At 44.6% G+C, this 26,942-nt stretch overlaps 1 long non-coding RNA gene across 1 annotated transcript in view; it reads right to left on the bottom strand.

Annotated features, from left to right (window-relative positions):
• LOC105513341 overlaps window positions 1-25,772 on the bottom strand; it is a 152,213-nt gene extending 126,441 nt beyond the window's left edge. Inside the window, exon 1 of the long non-coding RNA XR_001002000.1 lies at window positions 25,638-25,772. This is a non-coding gene — a long non-coding RNA (uncharacterized LOC105513341). The remainder of the gene's footprint in view (window positions 1-25,637) is intronic.
• Window positions 25,773-26,942: the final 1,170 nt, after the last annotated feature.

Below are 26,942 nucleotides of genomic sequence, written 5' to 3'. Positions count from 1 at the left end.
GCCCTCGGCCCTCCCGCCGTCCACCGCCCTCCGACTCCCAGATTATTTAGTTTGTCTTCATAGACTACAAGCTCTACAGGGACACAGCTGTGTTTTGTGCATTTCCCCGGGCCGGTGCCTACCTAGCACATAGTAGGCGTGAAATAAATACACGTGGAATGAAACTGTCAAAGACCATGTGACCAGCTGGCCCTGACCCCTGCTAACAAGCATCAGACCCTGAACCCCTTTCTGGTTCTCCTCCCGGCAGGGCACAGTTGTTTCCTATCTGAGCAGGCTCCATTTGCTTCCCATCAGCCCAAGAACAGGGAATGGGAAACGCCTTGTGTTGCAGGAGGGAAGACAAAGTAAGCCAGAGCACTTGGTCATCTGGGGCAGGGAGCGGAAGAGAGTTGAACCATTCTGGAGAAGCAGACATTTGTTTTGCAGTTGTTGCCTTTGTGAATGTACATGTCCTGAAACCCTGGTTAATTTTCTTGTTCAAACATTGGTTTAAAATTGCTGGCTCTAGGAGAGATACGATCCTTCAGCAGGTTCTGTTATAAACTTTGCAACTCCAAGGTCTGATTCAGCAACAAGCTGGAAAAGTTCCTGGTTACTAAGAGACCAGAGAGCAAATTAGCAGCTCACAAAAGACCCAGCTAAGACCAGTAAAAAATAAGACAAAAGGAAACAAGGTAGGAAATGGGCCTCCTCAACATCAAAATAAGGTAAATAAACTGGCTAGGAAAATGTCTTACTGGAAAAGACAATTATAAATGTTCTTCATGCTGAAGTAAAATGCACTATAGGTAGCTAAACTCTATCTTTGTCCTTTTGTCACTTGAAGAAAACAGCAGGGGAGCCCCTTTCTAGTCCTGAAATTCCGGATCTGTGAGTCGGCAAAACAAACTGTCCCAGTTGATAAGGAGGAAAAACAAAAGTGAAATAGACTGCCTCTTTTATAAGCTCTCCCTGCCAGGATGGTGAATGGGCTACCTGGGGTCATGGCCCAGAAACATTCCTGCAAGGGAACAAGAGCCTCTCCCCAGGAAAGGTTTCTGATCACTGCTGGTCCAAGGCCCAGCCACAAGAGAGGGCTCTGACCCCCACAGGACTTGGCCAGACACTTCAAGATTCCATCTGGCGTTAATCAAGCGTGAGAATTCAGGTACTTGTAATAAGAAGGGGCAAAGAGAAAAGTACCAAATAGGTCCCAGGTATTAAATATTTACTTTGTCAAAGTGCCTCTGTAGCTATGATTTTTGGTAATTTCTTTTCTGGTCAGACAATTTAGTAAAATATTATAGTAAAATTATTTTTAATGATAAAGAGAAAAAAGCATGCCAATCATTTATCTCTGATGGAAATTCATTCTCAAAGACACACAGTTTTCCTAAGAACCCATTGCTTAGCTGGACAAAATAGTGGGTAAATACTCCAAGTGGAAATTACCAGTCTCTTGAGGAAGGAGCTTGAAAATCTTAGGTGATCACAGAAAAGTCACAGTCATCTGGGTTTTGGAGACCAAAGAAGAAATGAAGAAAGGCAAAAAAAAAAAAAAAAAAGATGAGGGGTGGGGAGGGAGATGGGGGAACATGGAGCTAGAAATTGGGAGAAAATTAAGGCAGCCAGTAGGCATATGTCAGGGAGCTATGGCATGATATGCCTAAGAACTGTGTGACTGAACAGCTTCCACTTATCGATATTTGTTGGACAGCAAAAGGATTTCAGAATATGATGGATCCAACAAGCATGAAATAATCTTTAGGGGAAAAAAATTACAATTCCCCACATGGCAGCTTCCTTTAGATCTTTTCTGACAATCCTGTTTGTCAGATTTCTAAATGGCATGCAACTGCTATATTTTAGCAGAACTGGTATCCTCCTGGAGAAAGACTGTCCCGAATAGTCAGTGCCCCTCCCTGCAGGAGAAACAGACACCTCCTTTCTGATGTATGCAGCTCTGGCCAAATGACTTGCTTTGGCCCATGAAATGTGAGCAGAAGTCACATGTGTCACTCTGGAGTATAAGTTTTAAGGCTAGCATGTGGTTCTCTGGCTCTTCTCCTGCTGTCACAATGACCAGAAAACGTTCCAGATAGTGCCTTATCCAACATGCTTGGTCCCCAGGAGAAGAAAGCATGGAGCAGAGTTGTGGCCGGATTGCAGTGGACACATAATAGAGGTAAGAAATAAGTTCTGTTGTAAGTTGTGTTGCGCAGTTATCTGCAATTGCAGCAAAATGTAGCCTATGTGACTAATATACGTGGCCCATGGAACTAAAATGTGGCCAGAGTTGCCCCTCGTCCTCATTTACATTTTCTCACTAGCTGGCCACAGTTTCACCTGGAGAGGAAAGTCGTTACGCTCCAGGTGGCTTTCTTAGAATTCAGATGTGTTGCCTGACTGACCCAGGAAATCAGGGCTGGCAGCCCTGCTGCTGAGCATAGTTCAGTACCCAAGAAACAGGTAAAGATGGTGCACAGAGCTGAGAGGAGACAGAACCATGTCCTTTGAGCTGGAAATGCCAGGTTGGAGCTGGCTCACCGGTTCTAATTTAACCCAAAAAGAACAACAAAAAACAAAACAAACAAACAGAAAAAAACAAAAAAACAAAAAACACTAGACCTTCTTATTCCTACCTTTAGAACTTTAGAGAGTGTTGATACAAAAAAAAAAAAAAAGGCAAACAAAAAACTGACTCCCAAAGCCAAAGGAAATAACATGTCTTTATTGAAGAAATGTCCATTCTTCCTTCCTCTTTCCCTTAACAAATGTGGTATGCACAGCAAAATGGGAAGGATGTCAGCCTCCACAGCAGAGAGGAGGTGAGGAGAGCTGCCTCCCAGCACACTGTGGAAAGGCAGGGCCTGGAGCAAAGCTGTGACCTCAACTGTACATCTGGGTCCTAAGACCACTGGAGGGGGCTGTGCTGAGTCAAGGTTAGAGAGCCCTTGGCAAGCAGATCCCTGGCAAGGCAGCCAAGCCAAAGAGGAAGTTGGAACACTTAACGGGACATCAAATGGGATTTTCCCTGCAGTCTCAGAACTTCTGCTAAAGCACTACAGTGAATAACAATAAGTAAAAGTGCCCCCACAGTCTAAAAAGAAAGTGATCAGAGCATACCTGCAGGATTTACTCAAAGGTGAGTGATCCAATCCTGCCATCCCACCTCCACCACCCCAAGAGAATACTAGAAGATTTGTGAGTCCATTGAAATAGGCACATTTCTAAGAGTAGGGAGTTGTCAGCCTAGTAGGAAAGGCTAGGGTATTTCTCCATCCCTCCCTTTCCCCATGAAGGCAGGAGGAAGATGTTTCTCCCATCCTCAAGCCAGGCACGAGGATCCAAGAGAACAGCAGGGAGATCAGGAGGCCTTTGAGAGGGAGAGAGTGAGTCCAATACCCAGCTGGGTGCTGGTTGAGCCACAGAAACCAGTAGGCTGACATGGTGCTCCCCAGACAGGAGTTTGGGGAACGTCCTTGCCCTTGCCCTCAGGTTCTGGAACAGGGAGGCTGACACCTGCTTTTTGTCCAGAGACTTGTAAAGGAATGTGGGAAGCTGGCTGGGCTGTCTTGCAGTAGCAAGTACAGAGAGGGCATGAGGTGGGCATCTCTCTCATCTGGGCCACATGACCACTACGGAATGTGTCCCTACTCTAGGTCTGGTAAGACTTCCTCCCGAAAGGGAAGCCCAGGAACTAGAGGTAAGGTGTGGTGGAAGGTGGTAAAAAGCAGACTAGGCCACCTCTCCAAGGCAGACCTAGCTCAGGCTTGAACTGAGGGATGGGGAGGGGAGACGTGTAGAGCTGGGTATGAGATTGAAGTTTTGATTTAACCTGGCCACGACCTTTCAATGCTTGAAAGTGAGGTGAGGCAGCCAAAATAAAACTAGTTATTATAACTGAAGGTGACCAAAAAGCTGTGGGCTGTGCCTGAGACAACATCAAGGGATGGTCCAGGAATAAGGAAGAGAAATGCAACAGAGGGCTAGAAAACAATAGTTGGAGAAAAATAAAGCCACCTCCTAATTGTACTCCATTGAGTCACATCAGTCAAAAAACCAATTACAATAGGAGGGAAATTCACCAGAGAGAAGTGCTGTCTAGAGAGTGTGCACCTTGGGCGACCATGATTGAGGAGAACTGCCCAAGGACATTCCATTCTCCATCTCATTAGAGTATGCATTCTCCAGGGTGTGAATGCTTCCAAGGGCTCCCAAGGGGGTGAAAATTGGCTGGGGTGGGGATGTGAAAAAACTTAGATGTTTCAAAGTTTTATGACCCTCCAAAGTTTAACCCTACCCAACAAAATAGTATTGAATTATTTCTTAATTTATTTTTACTATACATTTATTTATCAATACATATGTTATATCTCTATACATTTATATTATTTTATGTTATTATTTAAAATAATGTTTAGGATAGGGAAAAATGAAAGAAAGGGAATTTTTTTTCCTTGGGGGAACAATAATGAAGAAAAGTCTAGAAACATTGAGTTAGAGAGAAACACAACATTCAACCCCAATCCAGAACTGGTGTTGGGATAAAATTTTTCTGGCTCCCAGTAGAATTGCTTTCACTGAATTTGTTTTGATATCCTACCTTTTGAGGGCTTTATCCTCTGCTTCACAAGGTGTCCTTTTCATAAGGAACCAGAAGAGAACATTCTTTCAGGTTTCACTGTAAAGAAAAGCAGTGCTTCTCCTGAATAAATGGTTTGTTTACCTTTTATGTTTTATCTTTTATGAGATTTGCTATGCGCATCTCAAATTAGATCAAGTTTCCCTCTTTGCTTCAGCCACAGGGGAGCTCAGGGCACCTTTTGTAACATCTGCAGGACTGTACCATATGCATATCTGGGACTTTGCCTTATCTGTGCTTTTAATATTTTTCCACTTTTAACTTTGCCCTAATTCTCTCAACTGTGTCTTAACTCTTTCCCATTTCATGTATGTTTATAAGCCCCCCTACAATCCTTTGTGGAATATGTGGGGGTATAAATATGTAAAGAGGAACACTACCTCTCCTTCCAAAGTTTTCTTTCCACCCACTGTTATTAAGTCTGTCCTTATGCAGTTGCTCTTTTTTTTTTTTTTTTAACTCAATGCACAACTAAAATGTATTCTGTTAGGTTTTACCTTTTTCTTAGTCTTCTGGGATATTAAGATCATCTTGAAAACTGATTCTGTAACCCAACATGTTTGCCAACTTTGTGTTATCCATAGTGTTGAGGACCATACCTCCCATGTCTTCATCCAAGTCATTGATAACAATGTTGAATGGAACAGGGCTAAGACAGACCCCTAAAGTATACCACTAGAGACCTTCTTCCAGCCAATGTCAGTGCACTAATCACCTTTCTCTTCTGATATGGTTGAACTGGCGATCAGTCCATCACATTTCTACCATCTGTCTTCTGGCTAAGCTACTTGGTCAAACACCCCTCTGACCAAGGAGCCTCTGCCTGCAGCATTCTTTAGACCTGTTACTCTTAATATCACTCCCCAAAAGGAAGTAGGCTGACACTGGATGCCAGGAATTCAACTGTACTGCAATTGTGTGGCTGCCACCTCTGCACTGGAAATTTGATACTGGATCCCCAAAACAAGAAGCCTGAGCTGCCAGCAGCATGAGTAAAATGAATACACCACCCAGAGCTATGTGTTTCCAAATCAAAGTCTAATGTAGGTTCTCCTCACCAGTGGAGCCTGGGTCACATGACTGGCGCCAGCTGCAAAGAATACTAAAAATCTCAGTTCCCTGGATTCTGCCTTGGAGCAGCAGTTCCCATATGTCAGGAACTCTAGCAAGGATTAGAATGATGCTCAAAAAGTGCTAAGCAGCCAGACGTGACATATGTCCCTACAGTCCAAACGGTGGGGGGACATGGCTGCCCCACTGAGCCCAGGCTCCATCCTGCAGTTCTCAGATCCTTCTCCAAGTTCCTAGGAGAGGAAACCAGGAGGGTTGACCTTGGACTGGGCGCTTTCCAGAGACAGACTCAGCTAGTTTGCCAGGGCTGCAGGGTCAGGCAGTGCTGTGAAGGCTGTCGGTGTCCCCTCCTGGTGTCCCCTCAGGGCATTTGGCCCCCTCCTGGTGTGCTTCCACCTGAGTCAGCCAGCACCTGAGTCTCTGTGTCAGAGGACTGTTCTCGGGCAGCCTCAGCCCTGGGAATTCACATCCCCTAAGATAACCCTCAATCAATATGACTGACAATGTAAGGGGTAAACATTCTCCAACCTTCTCCACGATCAAACAACTCTGAAGGGAGACTTACACTATTAACAGATGTCCCCTATGGGACTTTTCCAAAGTTACCCTCAGGGAGACTTTGCTTCATACTCACTTCTTTCCTTTCCCTCTCCTACTTCCCTACTCTCTCTGGATTTTCCCTAGGAACACGCTTCCTAACACTTTCGCACAAACCTTTGCCTCAGGGTCTGCTTCTGGAAACCAACCTAAAACAGGAAACCATGGCTGCCGGAAGTCCATGGTGGTAAATCGGGAATTACTGGAGAAGGAGTGAAGAGAAGACCCCAAATGTGTCCATCGTCCCCCTGGTTGGACCCCCCTCCAGATCACCTTGGTTCTAAATGTAGAAACTTACCCTCTAACTATCTGCCCAGGCCCTGCCCTGGTCCAAAAGCAGAGCTGGAACTCAAAACCAGTTTTGCTGAAGGTGTGCACCTTCCCATCATCCGCTGGTGAGAACATCCCAGCACACTGCTCTGTAACTTCCAGAATGCATTCCTTTCCCCTTTTTGAATGTCAAGAGCTCATATGCCCATCTCATGTCTTTGAGCACAAATCCCCTCCCCTATAATTTATCAAAGATTGATGACAGTGACTCTGAAATCACATGTCAAGTCCCTCCCGGGCTGCAGGACATAATTCATCAGGCTCAGAACCCTGAGTTTATTACAGCTGCTGCTACTGGCTTTACTGCTTCAATGCCTGTCCTTGACTTCAATCCCCTCTTTGCAATGTTTGTTCTACCCTTTCCGATTGGAAGACTACTTTCCTTATTGGAAAAGAAGGAGGTAAAATCGTAGTTAGGCAGCACTGCCCTCACTTTATCTGCGGCGAATGTTAAATCATTTTCTCCACGCAAATCTTTCCCTTAATTTTTGCATGCAGAACAGAGAACAATGGGATTCTTCAGAGAGTTTCATAACCCCTAGCTCATTTGAGACAATAGATTTCCCTACCCAGCTTCTTACAGGTGGGACCACACTGCTGGATTCAGCCTTCAGCCCTTGCCCTCTGTCACTTAGGGGATGCTGAAGGCCGTTTTACACAATGTGAACCTTCATGGCCACTTCTGAATCCTAAGCCAACTGTTTTGGGACCCAGGCTGCTTCTTCTCTTGCTGACAGCTGTCACTCCTTTATTCTCAGTCACCTCTCTCTTTAAGAGCCTGACTAAAAGCTCTTTTTTTTGAGACAGAGTCTCGCTCTGTTGCCCAGGCTGGAGTGCAGTGGCATGATCTCAGCTCACTGCAACCTTCGCCTCCCAAGTTCAAGTGATTATCCTGCCTCAGCCTCTCGAGTAGCTGGGACTACAGGAGTGTGCCACCACGCCCGGCTAATTTTTGCATTTTTGGTAGAGATGGGGTTTCACTATGTTGACCAGGCTGGTCTCAAACTCCTGATCTTCTGATCTGCCCGCCCTCAGGCTCCCAAAGTGCTGGGATTACAGGCGTGAGTCACCGCACCTGGCAAGAGACTAAAAGTTCTTAATTATAATCCCTGGCCCATACTTTGAATTTTCTTGGCTTTTATTCCTGAGGGCAGGCCTCAAGAAATCACCCCTTTCCCTCACTTTAAGAGAGGGACCACCCTGCCCCATCCTCAAGGAGTAACGTTTTTCTGCAAGGTTAGCCACCAACAATTGCCTTTAGGGTCATCAAATTTTTGAGACTCTCAAGCCCAGAAGATGTCCTGGTTCCCTGGCTTCTAAGCCGCTTGCGTCCCTAATTTCCTACTACAACTTTCCCTTCCATTCTTGTACTACTTTTTTCTAATCTAGCTTTAAGAGAAATTCATGTAGTTTCTTTAGCTAAATTTCCATTTTCCTCTTCAGCTGGATCAATGCTATTTTAAAATAACAACAATACCAGGAAGAGTAAATGAGAATCTATGAAAACAGTTATCTGCAGGGTGTGAGTAAAAATGTAGAAATGTAGCAAAAGGGCTAGGGATGGGAGGGAGACATCTCGTATACCTTCTTATATATGTTTGACTTTTCAATCATTTAAATGTTTTTAAATGTTCAGAAACAAAATTAAATCACCAAGAGTGAAAAAAAAAAACTAAACCTAAAGATGAGTTTTAACAAAAGCAAATGAAATCTAATTCTGTATCAAATCATATAGAGAAAAATTCTAATTCAAAGAATTTGGGACACAGTGCCCTGCCTATACACCCTTAATGGAATATATTCTAAAGAGAATAAGCACGACAAAGACGCCTTAAACCTGACTTAGTAGGTTTGTTGTTAGTAGTATAACTGGTACAGTAACTCTGAAATGACTTGCGTGTGTTGTAGAATAGAGAAAGTTAATGAATATGTTGGTATTTTGAGAACCAAGTTCTCACTGTGAGAGAAAGAAAACATCAATAGGGATTGTGGGAAGGGAAGGAAGACCCTGGGGTGTTGGATTTCAATTGGAAGTATCAAAGTAAATACAAGATTTCTTTTTTTGAAAAAGTATTTGCTAGCTCTATCCACGAAAAAAGCCTAGAAATAACAATGCTCCAATGGAATGAGTGCACCAAGCATTCAGAATTTGGTTTTTTAATAGTGTTCTCCATTAAAAGGAGCCAGGAGCCTTGGGAGAAATGACTGATCTGATTCTGGAGCAGAGAAAGTACAAGGTGAGCCTAGGATGTCAGGTTATGCTAAAAATCAAGAAAGTCCTCAAATTCTAATGGAGACATGTCAAAGGAGCACAGAAGTCAAACTGAAAGGGCTCCCACCAGGCAAATTTTGGACAATTTGAGTTTTAATATTTGTAATGAATTATGACACATCGATTTTTTTTAAGTCCCCCAGTTCATGGTGATACTCAAAAGGGTAGGGAAACTCTTCTTCATGGAAGAATGCCTGTTAATGAAGTAGAATGATAGAATTAGACAATTACCGTTTTACAACGTAGTAAGTTACTCGGCTAAGAATCATCGGTGTATTCTGTTACCATTGAATGAAAGGTTGGTGAGATAGTCATACAGTTCAAATATAACCACTTCAGATTACTTAGCAATTAAAAAGGGGCAAGGGTGCAATGGAGAACAGTGGTGGACACCGCTTAACCAAATGATCAAACTCAGCATCTGATAACGGGACCAACTAACATGAAACGGCAGCCAATTTCTCCACAACAGAAATGGCATGGATTCTTCAAAAATCTCAAAAAGGACTGAGCGCAGTGGCTCACGCCTGTAATTTCAGCATTTTGGGAGGCCAAGGCGGGTGGCTCACTTGAGGTCAAGAAATTCAAAACCAGCCTGACACGGTGAAGTGACATGGTGAACTCAGCCTGACATGGTGAGCTCCGTCTCTACTGAAAATACACAAATTAGCCAGGAGGTGGCGCACGCCTGTGGTCCCTGCTACTCGGAAGGCTGAGACCGGAGAATCGCTCGAACCCGGAGGCGGAGGCTGCAATGAATCAAGATCATGCCACTGCACTCCAGCCTGGGCAATAGAGTGAGACCCTGTCAGAAAAAAAAAGAAAGAAAAGAAAAAGTCAAGAAGGATTTAAAGAAATGATCTATTCTAGACTCAAGGATAGTAAAGACACATACAACGCATGATCTTTGAATCAGGGAGGGAACTACAAAGGACATTGTGGGGACAACGGAGGATATTTGGATGTGGATAGTATATCAAATAGTACTGTATCAGTATTATATTTCTTTAACGTGGTATGATATTGTCGTTGTGAAGGAGAGTATCTTTAGAGGAGATATACTGTAGTGTTTAAGAGAAAGTATTATGATTATGATGTCTCCAACTTGTACTCAAATGATTCAGTTTTTAGAAATATATATATATATATATATATATGTGCTAGATGTGGTGGCTCATGCCTATAATCCTAGCATTGTGGGAGGCCAAGGCGGGCAGATCATCTAAGGTCAGGAGTTCGAGACCAGCCTGGCCAACATGGCAAAACCCTGTCTAAAAATACAAAAATTAGCCCAGCATGGTAGCACATGCCTGTAACCCCAGCTACTCAGGAAGCTGAGGCAGAAGAATCACTTGTACCTGGGAGACAGAGGATGCAGTGAGCTGAGAGCACACCATTGCACTCCAGCCTGGGCAACGAGAGCAAACTTCCATCTAAAAAAAAAAAAAAAAAAAAAGAAAAAAAAAGAAACATAAATAGATAGATAGACAGACAGACAGAGAGATAATAGATAAGCAGGCATAGACATAGGCAGAGAGAGAGAGAGAGGTGGCTAATGTAAGTGAAAGGTTCGAGGTGTTCATCATACTCTTCTTTCAACTCATTCATAAATTTGAAACTTTTTGAAATTAGAAATTGAAGTAGGAGAATGCTCTGGCTCACCTCAAACCATTTAAGTCAAAATTTCTAGGGGTGGGCCCAAGTTTCAATATTTTATAGTATTTCTCCAGAAGTGTTTACTGTGCACCCAGGGTTGAGAACTACTGGCCTACCTGATTCATGATGATGTCTGGGCCCTCAGAACCTGCCTCAGCCCCCAAGGACCCTGAAAATAAGTCTCTTGAAGGTCACAGGGGCATCTGAGTCTCCAGCAGGCCCCTGCAGCCCTGAGTCAGTAGCCCAGGCTGAGGAGGAGGAGTAAAGAGTCTTCATAGAAGTGTCTGCTTAGCGTAGGAACCCTGACTGCTTTTAGGTCCTTCTGGCTTCCTCCTGCCAGGCCTCCCTTCTCAGGGGCCCCTCTGAGACAACCCTCATTCTGCCCCTTTGAGCTGACTCTGAAAACCTCAGGCCTCTCTTCCTCCTCCTGTGTTCATAAGGCCTCCAGCCAGTGACCTTGCATGGCACACCCTCAATAAATGAGTGCCAGGTGAGCCGAGGTGGGCTCACTCACACTGTGCCTCTCACTGTCACCCTCAAGGGGGAGGAGGAAAAGCCCATATCAAACATGGGCAAAGAGTTTTACTTTGTTCCAGGAAAAAAAAAAAAAAAAGCAGAAGCTGAACGTCAAAGAAGAAAAGAGAGTGGAAAGGAAGAGTCTTTTACAAAGAACAGAGTCATGGCACCTCACACTGGGCCCTTGCTAGGTGTAGGTGCTGTGGCAGCACTGAATCTGTGTTATCTCATAAAATACACAGCCTAACCTTATGGGGTAGGTCATAGTGTCATCATCACTTCACATCATGTGTCCACAGCATCACACGGCTGGAACCTCAGCAGTCTGGGACGAAAGCCCACACTTCTAGCCATGGTGTTAGACTGCCTACATAGGACTTAGGGAGAAGGAAAGTAAGAGCCAATATTGATGAGGCGCCTACTAAGATGATCTTGTTGAATTCTCTCTGCAGCCCTGTGAAGTCAATCTTATCTTCTTTTGATGAAGCTGAGCAAATGCACTCTGAGATAAAGTAATTCCATTCCATCATGTTGAACAAGCCTAAAAGGCATCACAATCTACGTCGCCTTCTGTATGAATGGCAATCTCTGGAATTGTGCAACTCAGGATCAAGTGTGACTTGCCCAGGGCTATGCTGCCAGTAAGGGATGGTCTCTGGATTTGGAAGCAAGGTCTCTTAGACTTTGGCCTCCCTGGAAAAGCCCTGCTGTCTCCTCACCCCCACCACCTCTAGTGTTCTGTTACCAGGCATCTCTCTGCAGGGATCAGAACCTCCCTTCTGTAGGGAGAAGTGAGTCTTCCACTGTGCTGTCCTCAAGGAGACATCAGAACCCTGAGCTCTTCTAGACAGACCTCAGCTGTTGAATATGTGAAAAACATGCCTTTCTGCAGATGATGAGGTGGGGTGCAGGGGATGAGAAAGCAGAGGCAGAAAAGTCTGAGGCATACCCCCAACACTCAACAGACTGTGGGGTAGTGGCACTCATAGGTAGGATGACCAGCTCATTCCAGTTTTCTCAGGACTTTCCTCGTTTTAGCACTGAAAGTCCCACATCCTGGGACAATCTTCAATCCCAGTCAAGGGAGATGGTTAATGTCTTGTTCAGCTTGAGCTGCCATAACGAAATCCTATAGATGGAATAAAACAGAAGACAAATTTCTTTCTCACAGTTTTCCAATATTAAGGTGCCAGCCAATTTGGTTTCTGTTGAATGCTCTCTCCCTGGCTTGTAGAAAGCACCTGCCTAGCACGTGCTCATGTGGCCTTTCCCTGGTGTGTGCACACGGAGAAAGAGTAAGAAAAAGAGGGAGATCAAGAGACAGGGAAAAAGAGAGAGTGCACTCATGAGAATGCTCCAATGTCTCTTCCTAAAGGACATTAATCCTGTCATGGGGGCCCCATCCTCATGACCTCATCTAACACTAAATACCTCCAAAAGACTATCTCCAGATACAGCTACATTGGGGCTTCAACATATGGATTTTGGGTAGACACAGTTCAGTCCACAGCAGTTGAATACCCTACTTGCAGCCAAATCCCTCTTCTCAATCCCTGGTCCCTGAGATGCCCAAGGGGAGAAGGCTATCTATTCTTCCAGAAACCCACTCATCCACAACAGCTAGTAGATGAATACCTCGCATTGGAGTTTCTGGGTTTTGCCGGATTCCACCTAAGGAACTCTAAGTGGTGCCTGGCTTTCTTTTCCAAGGCAGAGTCTTCTAAGATTGGGCTGGGTAGGGAGGGTGACCCTCAGAACTCCTAGTTGCTATGAGTAAGGTTCTGAGAGACCCCACATCTGTACACAAAGTTACACTCAAATGCTTCTTTTGTAGGCCTTTCCAGATGCCTCAGTCAAGAGGGAAAAAAGGCAAGGAGGCTGTGCATAGACCAGGGCTAGAATTCTGGCAAACACTCATAGCCTGTATAACTTCTCTGTGCCTCAGCTTTCTTTCCTGTAAAATAGGGATGCATTATAAGGGTTAGAATAAAATGAGTTTCAAGTGTTTGGCACCTAGTAATTGCTCAGTAAATGGTAATCATCTTTATTTCTCTCCTGCCTACCTTGCATTCCCTCCATTCCCCCCGCCCACCTTTCCCATTTTTTCATTCATTCAACAAGTATTTATTGAATAACTACTATGCTGTAGTCACTGGAGATGCAGGAGTGAATAAAACAGTTTTTCCCTCCAAGAAGCTTATATCATGGCCTGAGAAAACTAACAGAAAAATAGATATCAAAATAAATAAGAAAGTGACATTATGTGATGGTCAACTTTAGGTGTCAACTTGACTGGGCTAAAATGCCCAGATCTTTGGGAAAACAGGCTTCATGGGTATGTCTGTGAGAGTGTTTCTGGAAGAGATTAGCATTTGAATTGGTAGCCTAAGTAAAGAAGATCTGACCTCACCAATCTGGGCTGGTATCACCCAATCCCTTGAGAGCCCGGATAGAGCAAAAGGTGGAGGAAGAGCAATTTCCCTCCTCTCCTTGAGCCGGGACATCCATCTTCTCCTTCCTTTGAACATTAGAGCTCTTGGTCCTTGGACCTTCAGACTCCAAAACTTACACCACCATCCTTCCTTCCCCCTGGTTTGTAGGCCCTTGGCCTCAGAACTACACTACTGGATTTACCAGTGAATTATTATTTACCAGTGAATTATACCACTGGCTTTCCTGGGTCTCCAGCTTACAGACAGCAGACTGTGGAACTTCTCAGTCTCCAAATTGCATGAGCCAATTCCCATGATAAATTTCCTCTTATATGTACAGATGGCCCCCAACTTACAATGGATCCACTTACAATTTTTCAACTTTACAATGAGTTTATAAGGGTGTAACCCCATCGGAAGTCAAGGAACATCTGGACTTACAATGGTTCGACTTTTGATTTTTCAACTTTACAAGCGGTTTATCAGGGTATTAAATACATTTTGACTTACAATATTTTTTACTTACAATGGGTTTATCAGCATGTAGGCCTATTGTAAGCCAAGGAACATCTGCATCTAAGTGTATCCTATTGGTTCTGCTTCTCTGGAGGACCCTGGCTAATACAGACTGTGATAGAAGCAGGAATGGAGGCCAGAGGAGGCAGGAGAGTAGATGGATCTGCAGTCCAGATTCATCTAGAACAGATAAATGGAAAGGGATGAAAGGGATGGAAAAAGATGGAAGCTGAGGGAGAAAGAGATCAGAAACATAAACTTAGGAACCATCAGAGTCAAGACAGCCTTTAAAGTCAGAAGAAGATGAGATAATTGAGGGAGCAATTGCAGACAGAGAGAACCTCTGAAGCCTGCAGGGCTCCAACCTTCAGAGGTTGAGGAGACAAGGAAGGATCTCTAAAAAGGGGTCACAGCTAGTGATAGGAGATTGAGGGAGAGGGCAACCTAGAAGTCCACACTGCAGAAGATCTGAGGGGAAATGGGAAGAGAGGTCAGGAGAGAGCAGTGTGGACAGCTCCTCTACATTGGAGTGTGTGCCTGGGAGTCGGCATCCCAACTGCAAGGAGAAGACCCAAACGGCATGTCCATGTTTCTTTTATCTCTGGGTCTCCCCAACACACAGTGGGCTCTCAATCAAAATCTACTGAGTTGGCATCAGTTAAATATCCTGTTTATGGCTGAGGCAAAGGCTGGAGATTTCCCCTACCTCTCAGGCCCTTGCTGCAGGCCTCTGACACTCCAGGGATAGCTGGCAAGCCCACAGAGCCTCCCCAAGAGTCCTTCTCTCTCAGGAAATATCAGCACATGTGTCCAGCAGGGCCTTTGATGGCTTCACACAAGAGGAGAGTCATGTGGGCATTTCTGGCTCTCTGGACAAGAAATAAATGTTCAGGCGGAGAGGGAGAACTTGGCTGAAGTGGAGGAGGGAATTGAAATCACTGAACAAAATAACAGCAACTCCAATAACAACCATTTATTGATCTCCTGTTCTGTAGCAGACACTGGGCCAAATGCAGGGCATTTGTTGACATTGTCTTTCATCTCAGTCCATCCAGTTCAGTCCATCTCCAGTTACCCGGGGAGGGAGGTGCTGCAAACCCCACCCTAGAGTGAGTTACCCTGCTGCCTGAGGCCACATACACAGTAGTTCCAAGGCCGGTGTTCCTCAACCACTGTGTGAAGATTTGCCATTGAAGAAAGGAGAGATGAAGGTAGGAATAGCAAAGGCTAAAGACAAAGCTACCCCCCGCAGCAGCATCTTCTTCCACGACTTCAACTCCACTGACACCAGGCTGACCTGGGATTTCCCTTTGCCCTTCCCACCATCACTTTCGCTGGCTGGTGGGACTTTGAGGCTGGGTAGTGGGTAGTGGGCTGGGGCCAGCAACCACCGAACTTTCCTCTTCCTTAGCCATTGTCATTAAGTAGGCAGAGATTTCCTGACCCTGTCAATAGCCCTGTATTAGTCCATTTTCATGCTGCCAATAAAGGCATACCCGAGACTGGGTAATTTATAAAGAAAATGAGGTTTAATGGACTCACAGTTCCACATGGCTGGGGAGGCCTCACAGCCATAGCAGAAGGTGAGAGGTACATCTTACATGATGGCAGGCAACAGAAAAAGAGAGCCAAGCAAAAGGGGTTTCCCCTTATAAAATCATTAGATCTCATGAGACTTATTCACTAACATGGAACAGTATGGGGGAAGCAGCCCCCATGATTCAATTATTTCCCACCGAGTCCCTCCCACAACACATGGGAATTATGGGAGCTACAGTTCAAGATGAGATGTGGGTGGGGACACAGCCAAACCACATCAAGCCCCTCAGTCAACATTTCATGGTTGCAGCTGCTCATGAAGTGTCATCTAAAAGGACATAAAAAAATTCATCACACACACACAAATGCACACATATATATACACACACAAACATTCATCACACACACACACACACACACTCAAAAAATCTCTCCCACTGGCTCACCTCAACACCTGAAATTCTGCCAAGTTAAGGTCCTGTGGAGACCGGAGTACTTGTTATGTTTATCAATATGTGTACACTCACTGCACTTCAGGGAAGCTGGAGTTTAAAAACTGGAGGACTAGGACCAAAGAAAGAACAGTTGTGCTGGTGGAGAAGAAAGGAATTGAGACAAGCTGAGCCTTGCCAAAGAAAAGGCAGCCAGGATAGTGCAGAAGAGGGAAAGGTGGAGGCTCTTGAAGGGGTGGAAGCCAAGCATGGAAGAGGGAAAGAGTCGGGTCTTTTTCTGCTCTCCTAGGAGTTCTGGTTTGGTACCGTGGTTGGGGGTGGGAAATCAAACAACCAGGCCAGGCACAGTGGCTCATGCCTATAGTCCCACCAGGCAGGTCACCTGAGGTCAGGAGTTCAAATCCAGCTTGGCCAACATGGCGAAACCCCGTCTCTACTAAAAATACAAAAATTAGCCAGGTGTAGTGGTGGGCACCTGTAATCCCAGCTACTCGGGAGGCTGAGACAGGAGAATTGCCTGAACCCGGTAAGTGGAGGTTGCAATGAGCCGAGATCACACCACTGCACTCCAGCCTGGGTGATGAGCGAAACTCCACCTCAAAAAAAAAGAAAAAAAAGAAATCAAACAACCAGGGTCCAAATAGCAGGTATCACTTGCTAATTCTGTGGCTTAGAAAATTACTCAATCCTCCTGTCTGCATCCTTAAAATGGGAAGAATGACAGTACACATCTTGAAGGGTGATCTTGAGGCTTCAGTGAGGTAATCCATGCAAGGAGCTTAGCACAGTTTCCAGAATTGAATAAACACACAGTAAATGTTTAATATTATTATTAATATTTAACTGAAGCCTACAGCCTGCTTCCATCATCAGCTCCTCCAGCCAGGAGTTGGAGTCTGCCAAGGATTTTAGAGTTCATTGATTCTCTGGATGTGAATCATTGTAAACAGATAGATTGGTGTGTTCTGTTTGGAGACACTATCTCCCCTTCTTCCAATGGCAGAACATCTGGTGACTTCCCAGGAGATAAAAGGGTGGAGTACAAGAAAGGCCAGAAACCTGGTTCTCCCTGACGGAGCAGAACAAGAGGAATATGTCCCAGTGGCATATGCTGCTTTCCTTAACCTTGGCACCTGTTCCAAGCTGGCCTAATGCAGAGGAAGAAGCACTGGGGACACAGAAATTGGTGTAACTCCTACAGACAGCAATGTGCTCATAACTCAAGATTTTAAATGCATGTCCCCTTGACCCTAAATTTTGGTTTCTAGGATTTTTTTGTGAAGATATGCCCCCATACACGCAAAATGATGTAAATGCAAAGTTGTTCACTGCAGGATTTGTTATGACACAGAGACTGGGGAAAAATATAAATGTTCACACTTTACTGAATATATTATTGTCCATCCATACAAAGGAATATTATGCAACAGTGGAAAACTATGAAGAAATTTCTGTAAACTGATTATGAAAAGATCTCCAAGATCCATTGTTAAGTAAAACAGCAGAGTCCAGAAGAACATAGAAAAAGTGAAAAAAAGTAATATGTATTCAATATGCAGAGACCATATATTCAATATGCATAGAAAAACAACAAAAGAGAATAGAATGCATAGAATATCAACTCAAGAGATGATGATACTGATCTCTGAAGAAGGGATCCAAGAAGCCAAAGACAAGATAGTCACTGACTTTTCTTTCATGAATTTTGAATTTTAAAATGCTGAAAACAACTACATTTTGTTTACAAGCACTGGACTTGGAGTCACACAGACCCAGGTTCAAAACCCAGATTTACTGGCTATGTGATGTTGGGCAGGTCACTTCAGATCACTTTAACCTCTTTGAGCTTTGTTTCCCATATGTAAAACAAGGATGAGAATAAAACCTATATCACAGGGTGGTTGTGAGCATTCACTGAGATGGTATTTTTTAAAATATCCTATGTGGAGACAGGCATGGTGGCTGACACCTATAATCTCAGTGACTCAAGAGGCTGAGGCAGGAGGACTGCTTAAGATCAGGAGCTCGAGGTTGCAGTGAGCCAAGATCACACCACTGCACTCCAACATGGGCAACAGAGTGAGGCTGCCCAAAATAGAAAACAAAACAAAATGTGGAGGTAGCTACAGCAAAGATGACTTTTAATAAATTTGTGATGAATCTGGATTTATTCCCTTTTATATGCCTAGGAGAGCATTATAAGGTAAGGTTCAGGATTGCCAGTAGACAGAATAAAGAGAAATGAAAGTAACTATCTATCTTACAAGGGGTGGAGGGTGGCAGGTCCCTCCGTGCATGTGTGCTGAGGAATTCGCATCACTCACATGTGCTGAAGAGTCCACCCAGCTCACTGTTTATAATGCCAGGGTTTGCAGGGGGCAGTCCCCTTCGCCAGGTCATTGGATCCTCACTAAGGACCCTATGACATGAACAAGCTGGAGACTCGTGGCACCATTTTACAGATAAGCTCTCCCAGGGAGCTGCATGATGGGCCTAATGTTATTAATCAAACAGACATGAGTGGAGAGGCAGTAAGTCAGTGTAAAGTGAGCATAGGTTCTGGGAAGAAAACAAGTTCTGGCCTGGCCATTTAACTGTTTTGAGCCTCAGCTCCTGCAGCCACGGAAGGGAGATCATAACACCGACTGCAAAATGTTGTGTGAACCAGAGCTTCAGGCACTGTGACAAAGACATGGGAAAGCTCAATCAATGGAAGCTATGATTATTTGTGTGGGATTATGACTGGAGGAAGGCAGTGTGCCTGTATACCCCCACAAGTGCCTTAACCACTCAAATAAAGAATCTCTGCCTTCAAGGAGCTCACAGTCTAATAAGAGAAAGAGAGAGACAGATCATCTCTATTCAATAACGTTTCCCCTAAATAAAAATACGGCTTACACAAGTGTTTGTAATGAGGCCTGTTTATCATGGCCTCATTATAGGTGTAGCGCCGGGTGCTCCCATTGGCCATGATTTAAAAAATCAAGAGGTGTGTGTCAAGGAGTGGAAGGGTGGGAAGGCTGGACGCAAAGCAGAGGGGAGGTTTGCAAAGATCCCTGCATGATAAAGGAAGATGGGGAGGAGTCAAATGGGGCCTCCAAGGAGTTTCCTTTGGGAGGCATTGGTGAGGAGGAAGTGCAGTGAGCTGTGTACGAGAGGCTGAAGCAGGGACCTGGGCCTAGGGCACCACAGCAAGCATCTTAGGGAGGGGCTGACAACTGCGGCCAACTGTGCTGATAACATCACATGCGAGTCCTACTTTCCTACTTTATTTTTCTTGTGAACCTTAATTATTCCAGAGAGTGAGTCAACAAACAACCCTGAATCATAAAGTCGAAAGGCCTTCACAAAAGGATGCTGATAATAGCATGTTGTGCGCGTTCTCTGTTGGGAATGAGATCCTTCAGAACGACGCAGGAGCAGGGTTCCATTTTTCATCCCTCTCTTCTGTGGATGAGGAAGCCGACTCAGAAAGATTCATTCACGTCTGAGGTCACACAGCCAGCCGGGGGAGAAGCCAGGATTCAAGCCAGCTCTGTCTGATGAAAACACTCCCGCTCTTTCTCACTTCACTGTAGGTTTTGAACATACTTTTTGCTGCAGTGAAGCAAAATAAATGCAGATGTGGCAGCGGTAGTATACGAATCTATACATGTGATAAAATGTCATAGAATTTTACAGTGCACATAGAACACTGTGCAAGGCATACCAAGAAAAATCAGTACTTGCAAAAACTGGGGAAATCTGAGGAAGACCTATGATCTAGTTAATTGCATTGTGCCAGTATTTGTTTTCTGGTTTTGATAATGCACTGTAGTTAGTCAGATACCACCTTTAGGGCAAACTGGGTGATGAGTCTACAGAAGCTCTCTTTTTGCAACTTCTTGTGAGTCTATGCTTTTTTCAAAGTAGAAATCTGGAAAAGATACATGTAGAAATCTCCTGTTGAAAATACAAACAGGGTCCGAGTAGGACCAAGGAGACTCAACAGCTCCTAGTGAATAAAGAACAGCACCAGGACATTACCAGGGCAGTAGGAACCCTCATCCCAAACATAAGAATTACAAAATGATACAGCTGCCCCCTTACTTACTGGACTCTTATATAGCTTTATTTTAGGGTAACCCAAGTTTTCCAGATTCACCTGGCTACAGGGGGGCTCACATTTACAGATATCACCCATGTTTCACCAATTTTTCCCCTCCTTGCTATGACAGAGCTTCCAGAACACCCCAAACCTCACCCACCCAGTCATTGCTGGGGTCCTCTGGAGATGTCTCACACAAGCCTATTGACCAGATGCTGTGGTCTGCTGCTCACCTCCTACCCTGTCTGCAGGTGCCCTCTGTGCCCGGAAATTCCAGAGTGTTGCATCAGCAGGGCCTCTGTGCCAGGCACAGAGGTGACTAGGGCCTGTGTCCAAGAATGGCCTCTGCATTTTAGCAAACCCCAACCCAATTCCACTGGACTCCCCTGGCCTGAAGCCTCCCTGCATTCCACACAGAAAGTGGATGGATGCCCACGGCAGGTCAATCTTGATTGCCTGGCACCAAAGCAGGACAGCACATGTCCAACAGAACCCTCGTGAAAACTGCTCCCAAATCCTCCACTCTGAGGTTTAGAGATATGTGCAAGGTTTTGAAACACAAATACAGTCACAGTAAGAGCTAACATTTACTGAGCACTTACTATGTGCCAGATGAAGCAATTCACATGCGTAAACTTGTCTCATTCTGATAGATAGGTAAGCTGCTGCCACAAAGAGATGCATCAACCGTAACCCAGTGGCTTAAAGAAGATAGAAATCTAGTTCTCTCTCACATCATCTGAGGGAGTCCCCCTAATCAGCAGCAGCTTTGCTCCAGGCAGAGTCCACGGCCCAGGTTCTTGCCATCTTGTTTCTCTGCCATCCCCCAAAACGTCCTCAGCACCATGGTGGCAGCTGGGTTATTGCCATGCCTGTTTGCAGACCAGGAGGAGAGAGACAGCAGGCACGAGGCATGCTGATCGCCCCACATCACCGGGCCTGGGACTCTCATACATCACTCCACTCACATTCTGCTCATGAGAACACTCTCCAAGTGAGAACTTAGTTGCACAGGCTCACCTAACTGTAGGGAGCCTGGGGAGACGGGGATATGTGTGCCCGAGCAATTCTTTTACAGTGAAAGAAGAGAAAATGTGTTCTGCTGGACCACTGTCCCTCCACCACACTTCCTCACAGGTATGACCAAAGATGTTCAGAATGGTTCAATGTTTGCCCTAGGCAATAACTATCTGATCTGATAAATTAATTTTAACCAGTGAAGTAGAGCTGGATCCCTTTCAGATAAAATGAGTGTTTTGTGTGTTTCAATAGGGATCTAATGGAGATGCAAAACTTAACCCAGAAGCATAGCTCTAGCGGGAGATACGGAGTTGGGGACTGGGCAGGACTTTTTGAGTGGCATCATAGTCCAGGCTTTAGAATGGGGAGGCTTGAATGAGTCCAGGTCCTTCACATGGGAAAACCACTAAACATCTCAGCCCTCAGCATTCTCTGAGACAGAATCCAGGGTGATAATGGATGTGGCACAGCCTTGTGAGCTGCAAGGGGCTGTCACATGTAGGGAGTTATTTTTGATCTAAGGGGATCTGCACATCCCACCACCAAAGCTGCCCTTTGGGAAGGTAACAGGTGACCCTGTCCAAGGTCTGGGCTGTGGATGAACAAGTTTCCCAAGGTGAACTGCAAGGAGTTTGGCAGGTGTGTGTGTGTGTATCTGTGTGCATGTTTGTGTCTGTATGCACACATTTGTGTGCATGTGTGTGTATGTGTGCAAATGCACATTGGCAGCTTCAGCCAGCTGGGCAGTCAGTCATTTATTCATATGGATGACTTGATTTTTGATTGAGTTAACAAGTACTTATTGAACACAGTTTTGCAAAGGCCTGCAGTAAATTGGAAGCTATACAGGAACGCTATAAGTTTTTACAACCCTGCATTCTTCAAATATTGGAATAATATAAAAGATAAGTAAGGAGTAAGGGGAAGGAAGAGCAAACACTAGAGAAGGAGGAGTCATGGGAAAGTGGGTTAGAGGAGAAGGAGGAGGGTTGGTAGTCCTTCTGGTTTCCAAGCACCAGTGGGTCCATTCACCAATGAATACAAACCAACCAATTGTGCAAATGATTAGACTACATCATCTATCCTAGTCTGAGCTAATATTCACTACAACAGCTCATGTTGCTGAGTGCTTACTAAGCTCTAGGCACTATACTAAGTGTTTTATATATTCTATCTCATTTAACCCTGACTACCCTGAGAACTGGTACTATTATTGTGACTCTGTTGTTAGCCTATTTTATGGGTGCAGAAATGAAGGCAAACAGATGTTAACAGCTCACTTAAGGTCACACAGCTAGTAAACTGCAGTCTCAGGCCTGTCTGATTCCTAACCTAACCACCATGTCTAACACTTATTGGTCATAAGCCTCAGTCTCCTCATTTGTGAAATGGAACCACTACATCCAGCTCTGCTTGCCCTATGGGCTGTTGCAAGGATCCACTGAGAAGTGATTGCCAAGGTACACCGTGAACTTTTACAAAACCTAATGCAAAAGAACCAAACCACATTGCTCTAAGTTTTGCTAAGATGACTCTACCTTAGTATCATCTAGAGAACAAAACAGTTACTAGCAACCAGGATTAAAGTAAGCCTCCTCTGTTTGGAAACAACTTTAGAGGAAGGATATTGTTGATTTGCCTGGCAGAGGATGGTTCCAGGCCTAAGAGCTCACAGTTGTTTTTATCTCAATGGCCTTATCAGAATATTTAGGTATCAATAATGTAGTGGCATGCTCTGGGGACTCTCAAGAAGTCCTTTGGTGAGCCCCACATGCAGAAAAACTAAAAACCCCTGGTCAATAATTAGCACCAAATTGCCAGCCATTGACTGGGTCACTGTGGAAGTGAATCCTCCAGCCCCAGTCAAACCTTCAGATGACTGCTGCCTCATGGAGTCCCTGAACCAAGAACTACTTCTGACTCCTTGAGTCACAGACACAGTGAGGGATTATAAACAACTACTGTGTGAGGCCACTAAGTTGGAGGGGTTGGTAATTTGTAATACAGCAATAGATAATTCATATAGCACCTATGATACCTTATGACTTAAGTACAAGGTTATTGGGTATTAATCAAAATTCTAATTTTCAAGCAAGAGAAACCAATTCTGGTACATGTAAACCAAAGGGGAATTTTCAGGGAGGGCGTCAGGGCTCACCAAATCCAAGAAAAGGCTGGAGACTCCAGTGTAGGATCCTCTGGCAACAGAACTCCAGTTCCAGTTCAGGGAAAGGAACAGCCAGGTGTCCACACCTCCATGGCTCCAAAGAGCCACTAATCATTCCATATATCTTGATTTAGTCCATTCAGACTGCCATAAAGAATACCACAGACTGGGTGGCTCAAACAACAAATATTTGGTTCTCATAGTTCTGGAGGATGGGAAGTCCAAGATCAAGGTTCTGACAGATACGGTGGCTGGTGAGGGCCCTTTTCCTGGTTCTCAGACCACCATCTTCTCATTGTATGCTCAAGACACAGGAAGCAAGCTCTCCTGTGTCTCTTCTTATAAGGGCACTAATGCCACTCATGAGGGCTCCACCTTCATGACCTAATTACCTCCCAAAGGCCCCACTTCTGAATAGCATCTTATTGAAGGTTAGAATTTTAACGTATGAATTTTGGGGGCATACAAACGTTCAATCCATAGCACATCCTCAGTCTACTCAAGGAGGATTCAGTGTCTAGAGTGACAGAGACATTGATCATGTTCCAGCCCCCTGGCTATACCAAGGGCAAGAAAAAGCATCTGCCCCTTGGTATTATTTCCCTCTGAGACAATCCCACTAGGGAAAGATGATTCTTGAAAGCAAGTCATGGTGCTCTTAAAGAAGGGGATGGGATGCTCTGCAGCCAACATCAATTAATGTCCAGCCCAGTGATCATTACAAGGTGTTACAAAGAAGAAGGCCTTGAATAATATTGAACCAGGCTACACGTAGGCTGTGGGCTTTATAGTTGTTAATCCTCACAATAATCTTAAAAGGAGAATGATATTATTCCCATCATCCAGACAAGGAGGCAGAACCTCAGACACATTAAGTAACTTGCCAGAATCCACGTGGAAAGTGAAGAAGCTGGCTTCTAAGTTAAAGTCTGTGGGGTTCCAGAGTCCTTACTTGTCCCATATAACCAGGCTTCCAAGAAGGGCCTCAAGGGAATGGAACCACATTCTTGCTTTGATGAATAAATTAAAAAGAGTTTGTTAAGGGAAAGAGACGGAGACTGAAGTAAAGGATTCACCTGATGTTCTCCCAAGGAAGAATGTGCCTGAGTCATATCTGACTGGCTTGACCCAGAAAGAAGAGGGTAGTCACAGGCAGAAAGGAAGAACAACACAGGCTCAAAGAGACTGGCGGTCTCCAGAACTTGAAACTTCCCAAGGGCTTACACCCTGTGTACTGAACATGGTCTGCTTCTGCCACCTAGCCACAGATGGTCTCCTCAGCCAGAGCACAAGAAGCCCAACTGTGATGAAACCCTGTGGGTGGGTATGCAGCGAGGACAAGCCACATGTGAAGACTTTCCTGGTAGATTTCCAAGATGACCAATGCCTCTGGGTCCACTTGTCTGTCATGTGCCTTCTTTATATTTATCTGAGATTCCCAGGGAAAGGATGGCCAGCTCCTCCCTTAGATTGGGTGGGGGGTGTGCCCTTCCCCACCCTCATCTATACTCTCTGCCCCACTAAAGAACTTTTCTATAATCCCATCTTCACCCTATTCAGCATTTTCCAAATATTATTCTTCATTTTCTAATTGTGTCTTTTCTAGTTCATTTGGAAATGAAATCTGGTTTCACCTGAAGGTTGAGAGCTAATATGAAGCATATTCCTGTCCTTGGGCTAATATCTTTATGATGTCGTGACACTAACCGGCTAGGATTGACTTAGCTTTTTTTTTGGCCAGAAGGCATAACATCTCTACCAACAAGAAACTAGCATAGGCTAGATTAAAGTCAGCATGAGAAAAAGTACCTGAAGATAAGAAAATAAATGAAGGCCCACCATGTTTCTAAGTACATAGTAAATAGTCAAATATGTGCAGAGGAGACGAATAAACATATCTGTGTAAGGCTTTCAAAAGGATCAGGATGACAGGTCTCACAAAAAAAAGCATTTCCAGGCTTTTGTATTTTACAGACCAATATTTTTGTGTTTTAGTTTTTAATTTGGGGAGGGGAAAATCAACATAGGATTATTATCTTTTTACTTTACCAAGTAGACGCTTTAATAAAGCTATCATTGCTTTACCATCCTTTCATAAGATAATAGGCCTGTTAACACAAGCAAAGTAAGAAGTATATGATCACAGAATAAAGAACAGTCTTTCCAGTGAAAAAATCATTGGCACACTGGATACAGGTCTTTGTTTTATACTGTGTAGTGCCTCTCTGGCTAGTTTAAGCACAAACAATACATTATGGAGCCCAGATAGATAGTTCACAAATCACTGGAAAGGCTGTAGGGATATTCTCCAAGTTGAATTTCATATTAACACCCCAAACTATGCATGCAACTTGCCACTAAGGCAGCTGCTGCCACAGCTGCTGACCACTCTAGCTCCTCAAAATGAGCACCAGCTTCATGCCCTGTTCAACTCCCTCCATTATTCCAAACCATCCCTCCATATTCCAAATCAAAGTCCTGCATGAGTCCAGTTGGTTGGCTGAACCTAAGCATATCTAGATCCCCATCTGCCAAGAAGTCTGGGAAATGTCGTTTTAGTTTTCAGCCTCTGCAGTACAGGGAGGCACGGGGGCTGGAGAAAGCATGGAGCGAACCAATTCACCACTGTTGGTGAGCTTGTTGTCAGACCATAGCACTTCTAAACCATGTCATGGTCTAAGCCTAGGTTACAGGATCACATTTGTGTGTATTGGCATGAGAGTCATCCTAAGGAATGTGTGCAGGCATGCTTTACTGAGAAGATTCTGAAGGTCAGTGGTCTTACACAGGCACCATATCAAGGTTCTGACTGGTGTCTGGTGAGGGCCCTCTTCCTGGTTCTCAGACCACCATCTTCTCATTGTGTGTGCCCATGTGATAAAAAGCAGAGAGAAAGGAAGCAAACTCTCCTGCGTCTCTTCTTATAAGGGCGTAATGCCATTCATGAGGGCTCCACCTTCATGACCTAATTACCTCTTAAAGACCAACTTCCTAATACCATCTTATTGAGGGTTAGGGTTTTATCATATGAATTTTGGGGGCATACAAACATTCAATCCATAGCACATCCTCAGTCTACTCTCTGCCAGAACCTTGATACAGCACCTACTGAGTGCATGGCTATTCTTGAGAAGGGAATTTGCTGCCTGAGGCTACAGCATGACCACACTCTGACTGTAGTAGACATCTGTCTTATTTGTGGCTTCTCGTCAACTTTTGAGTAGCTTTCCCATATTTGGGGATATTCTCATGTAGTAAGTCCCATTTCCCTGATATTGAAGTCAGAGTTCCAGCCAGATTTCAGAGCTTCCGGGTGTCTTTGCAGCTAGGATTCAGGCATGTGGTCTGAGCTCTCACAACCCAAGGCCAGCACTAGAGATTTGATTCAGAAGTGAGTAGCGTAAAGAGCAGGCAGTGCATGGAGCTTCTGTTTTTACTGGCATGGAAGGCAGAAGAGGCCTGAGCTTTCAGAAGTGGTGGTGAGGGACCAGGCATAGTGGATCATGCCTGTAATCCCAGCACTTTAGGGGAGGCCGAGGTGGGCCGATCATGAGGTCAAGAGAGCGAGACCATCCTGGCCAACATGGTGAAACCCCGTCTGTAGTAAAAATACAAAAATTAGCCGGGCGTGGTGCCGCACACCTGTAATCCCAGCTACTC

The sequence above is a fragment of the Colobus angolensis genome, unplaced genomic scaffold (genome assembly GCF_000951035.1).
Source record: "Colobus angolensis palliatus isolate OR3802 unplaced genomic scaffold, Cang.pa_1.0 Scaffold105, whole genome shotgun sequence".
NCBI classification, from domain to species: domain Eukaryota; kingdom Metazoa; phylum Chordata; class Mammalia; order Primates; family Cercopithecidae; genus Colobus; species Colobus angolensis.
Note: the sequence above shows the minus strand (reverse complement) of the source record. Positions and strands in the feature narration are given on the sequence as shown.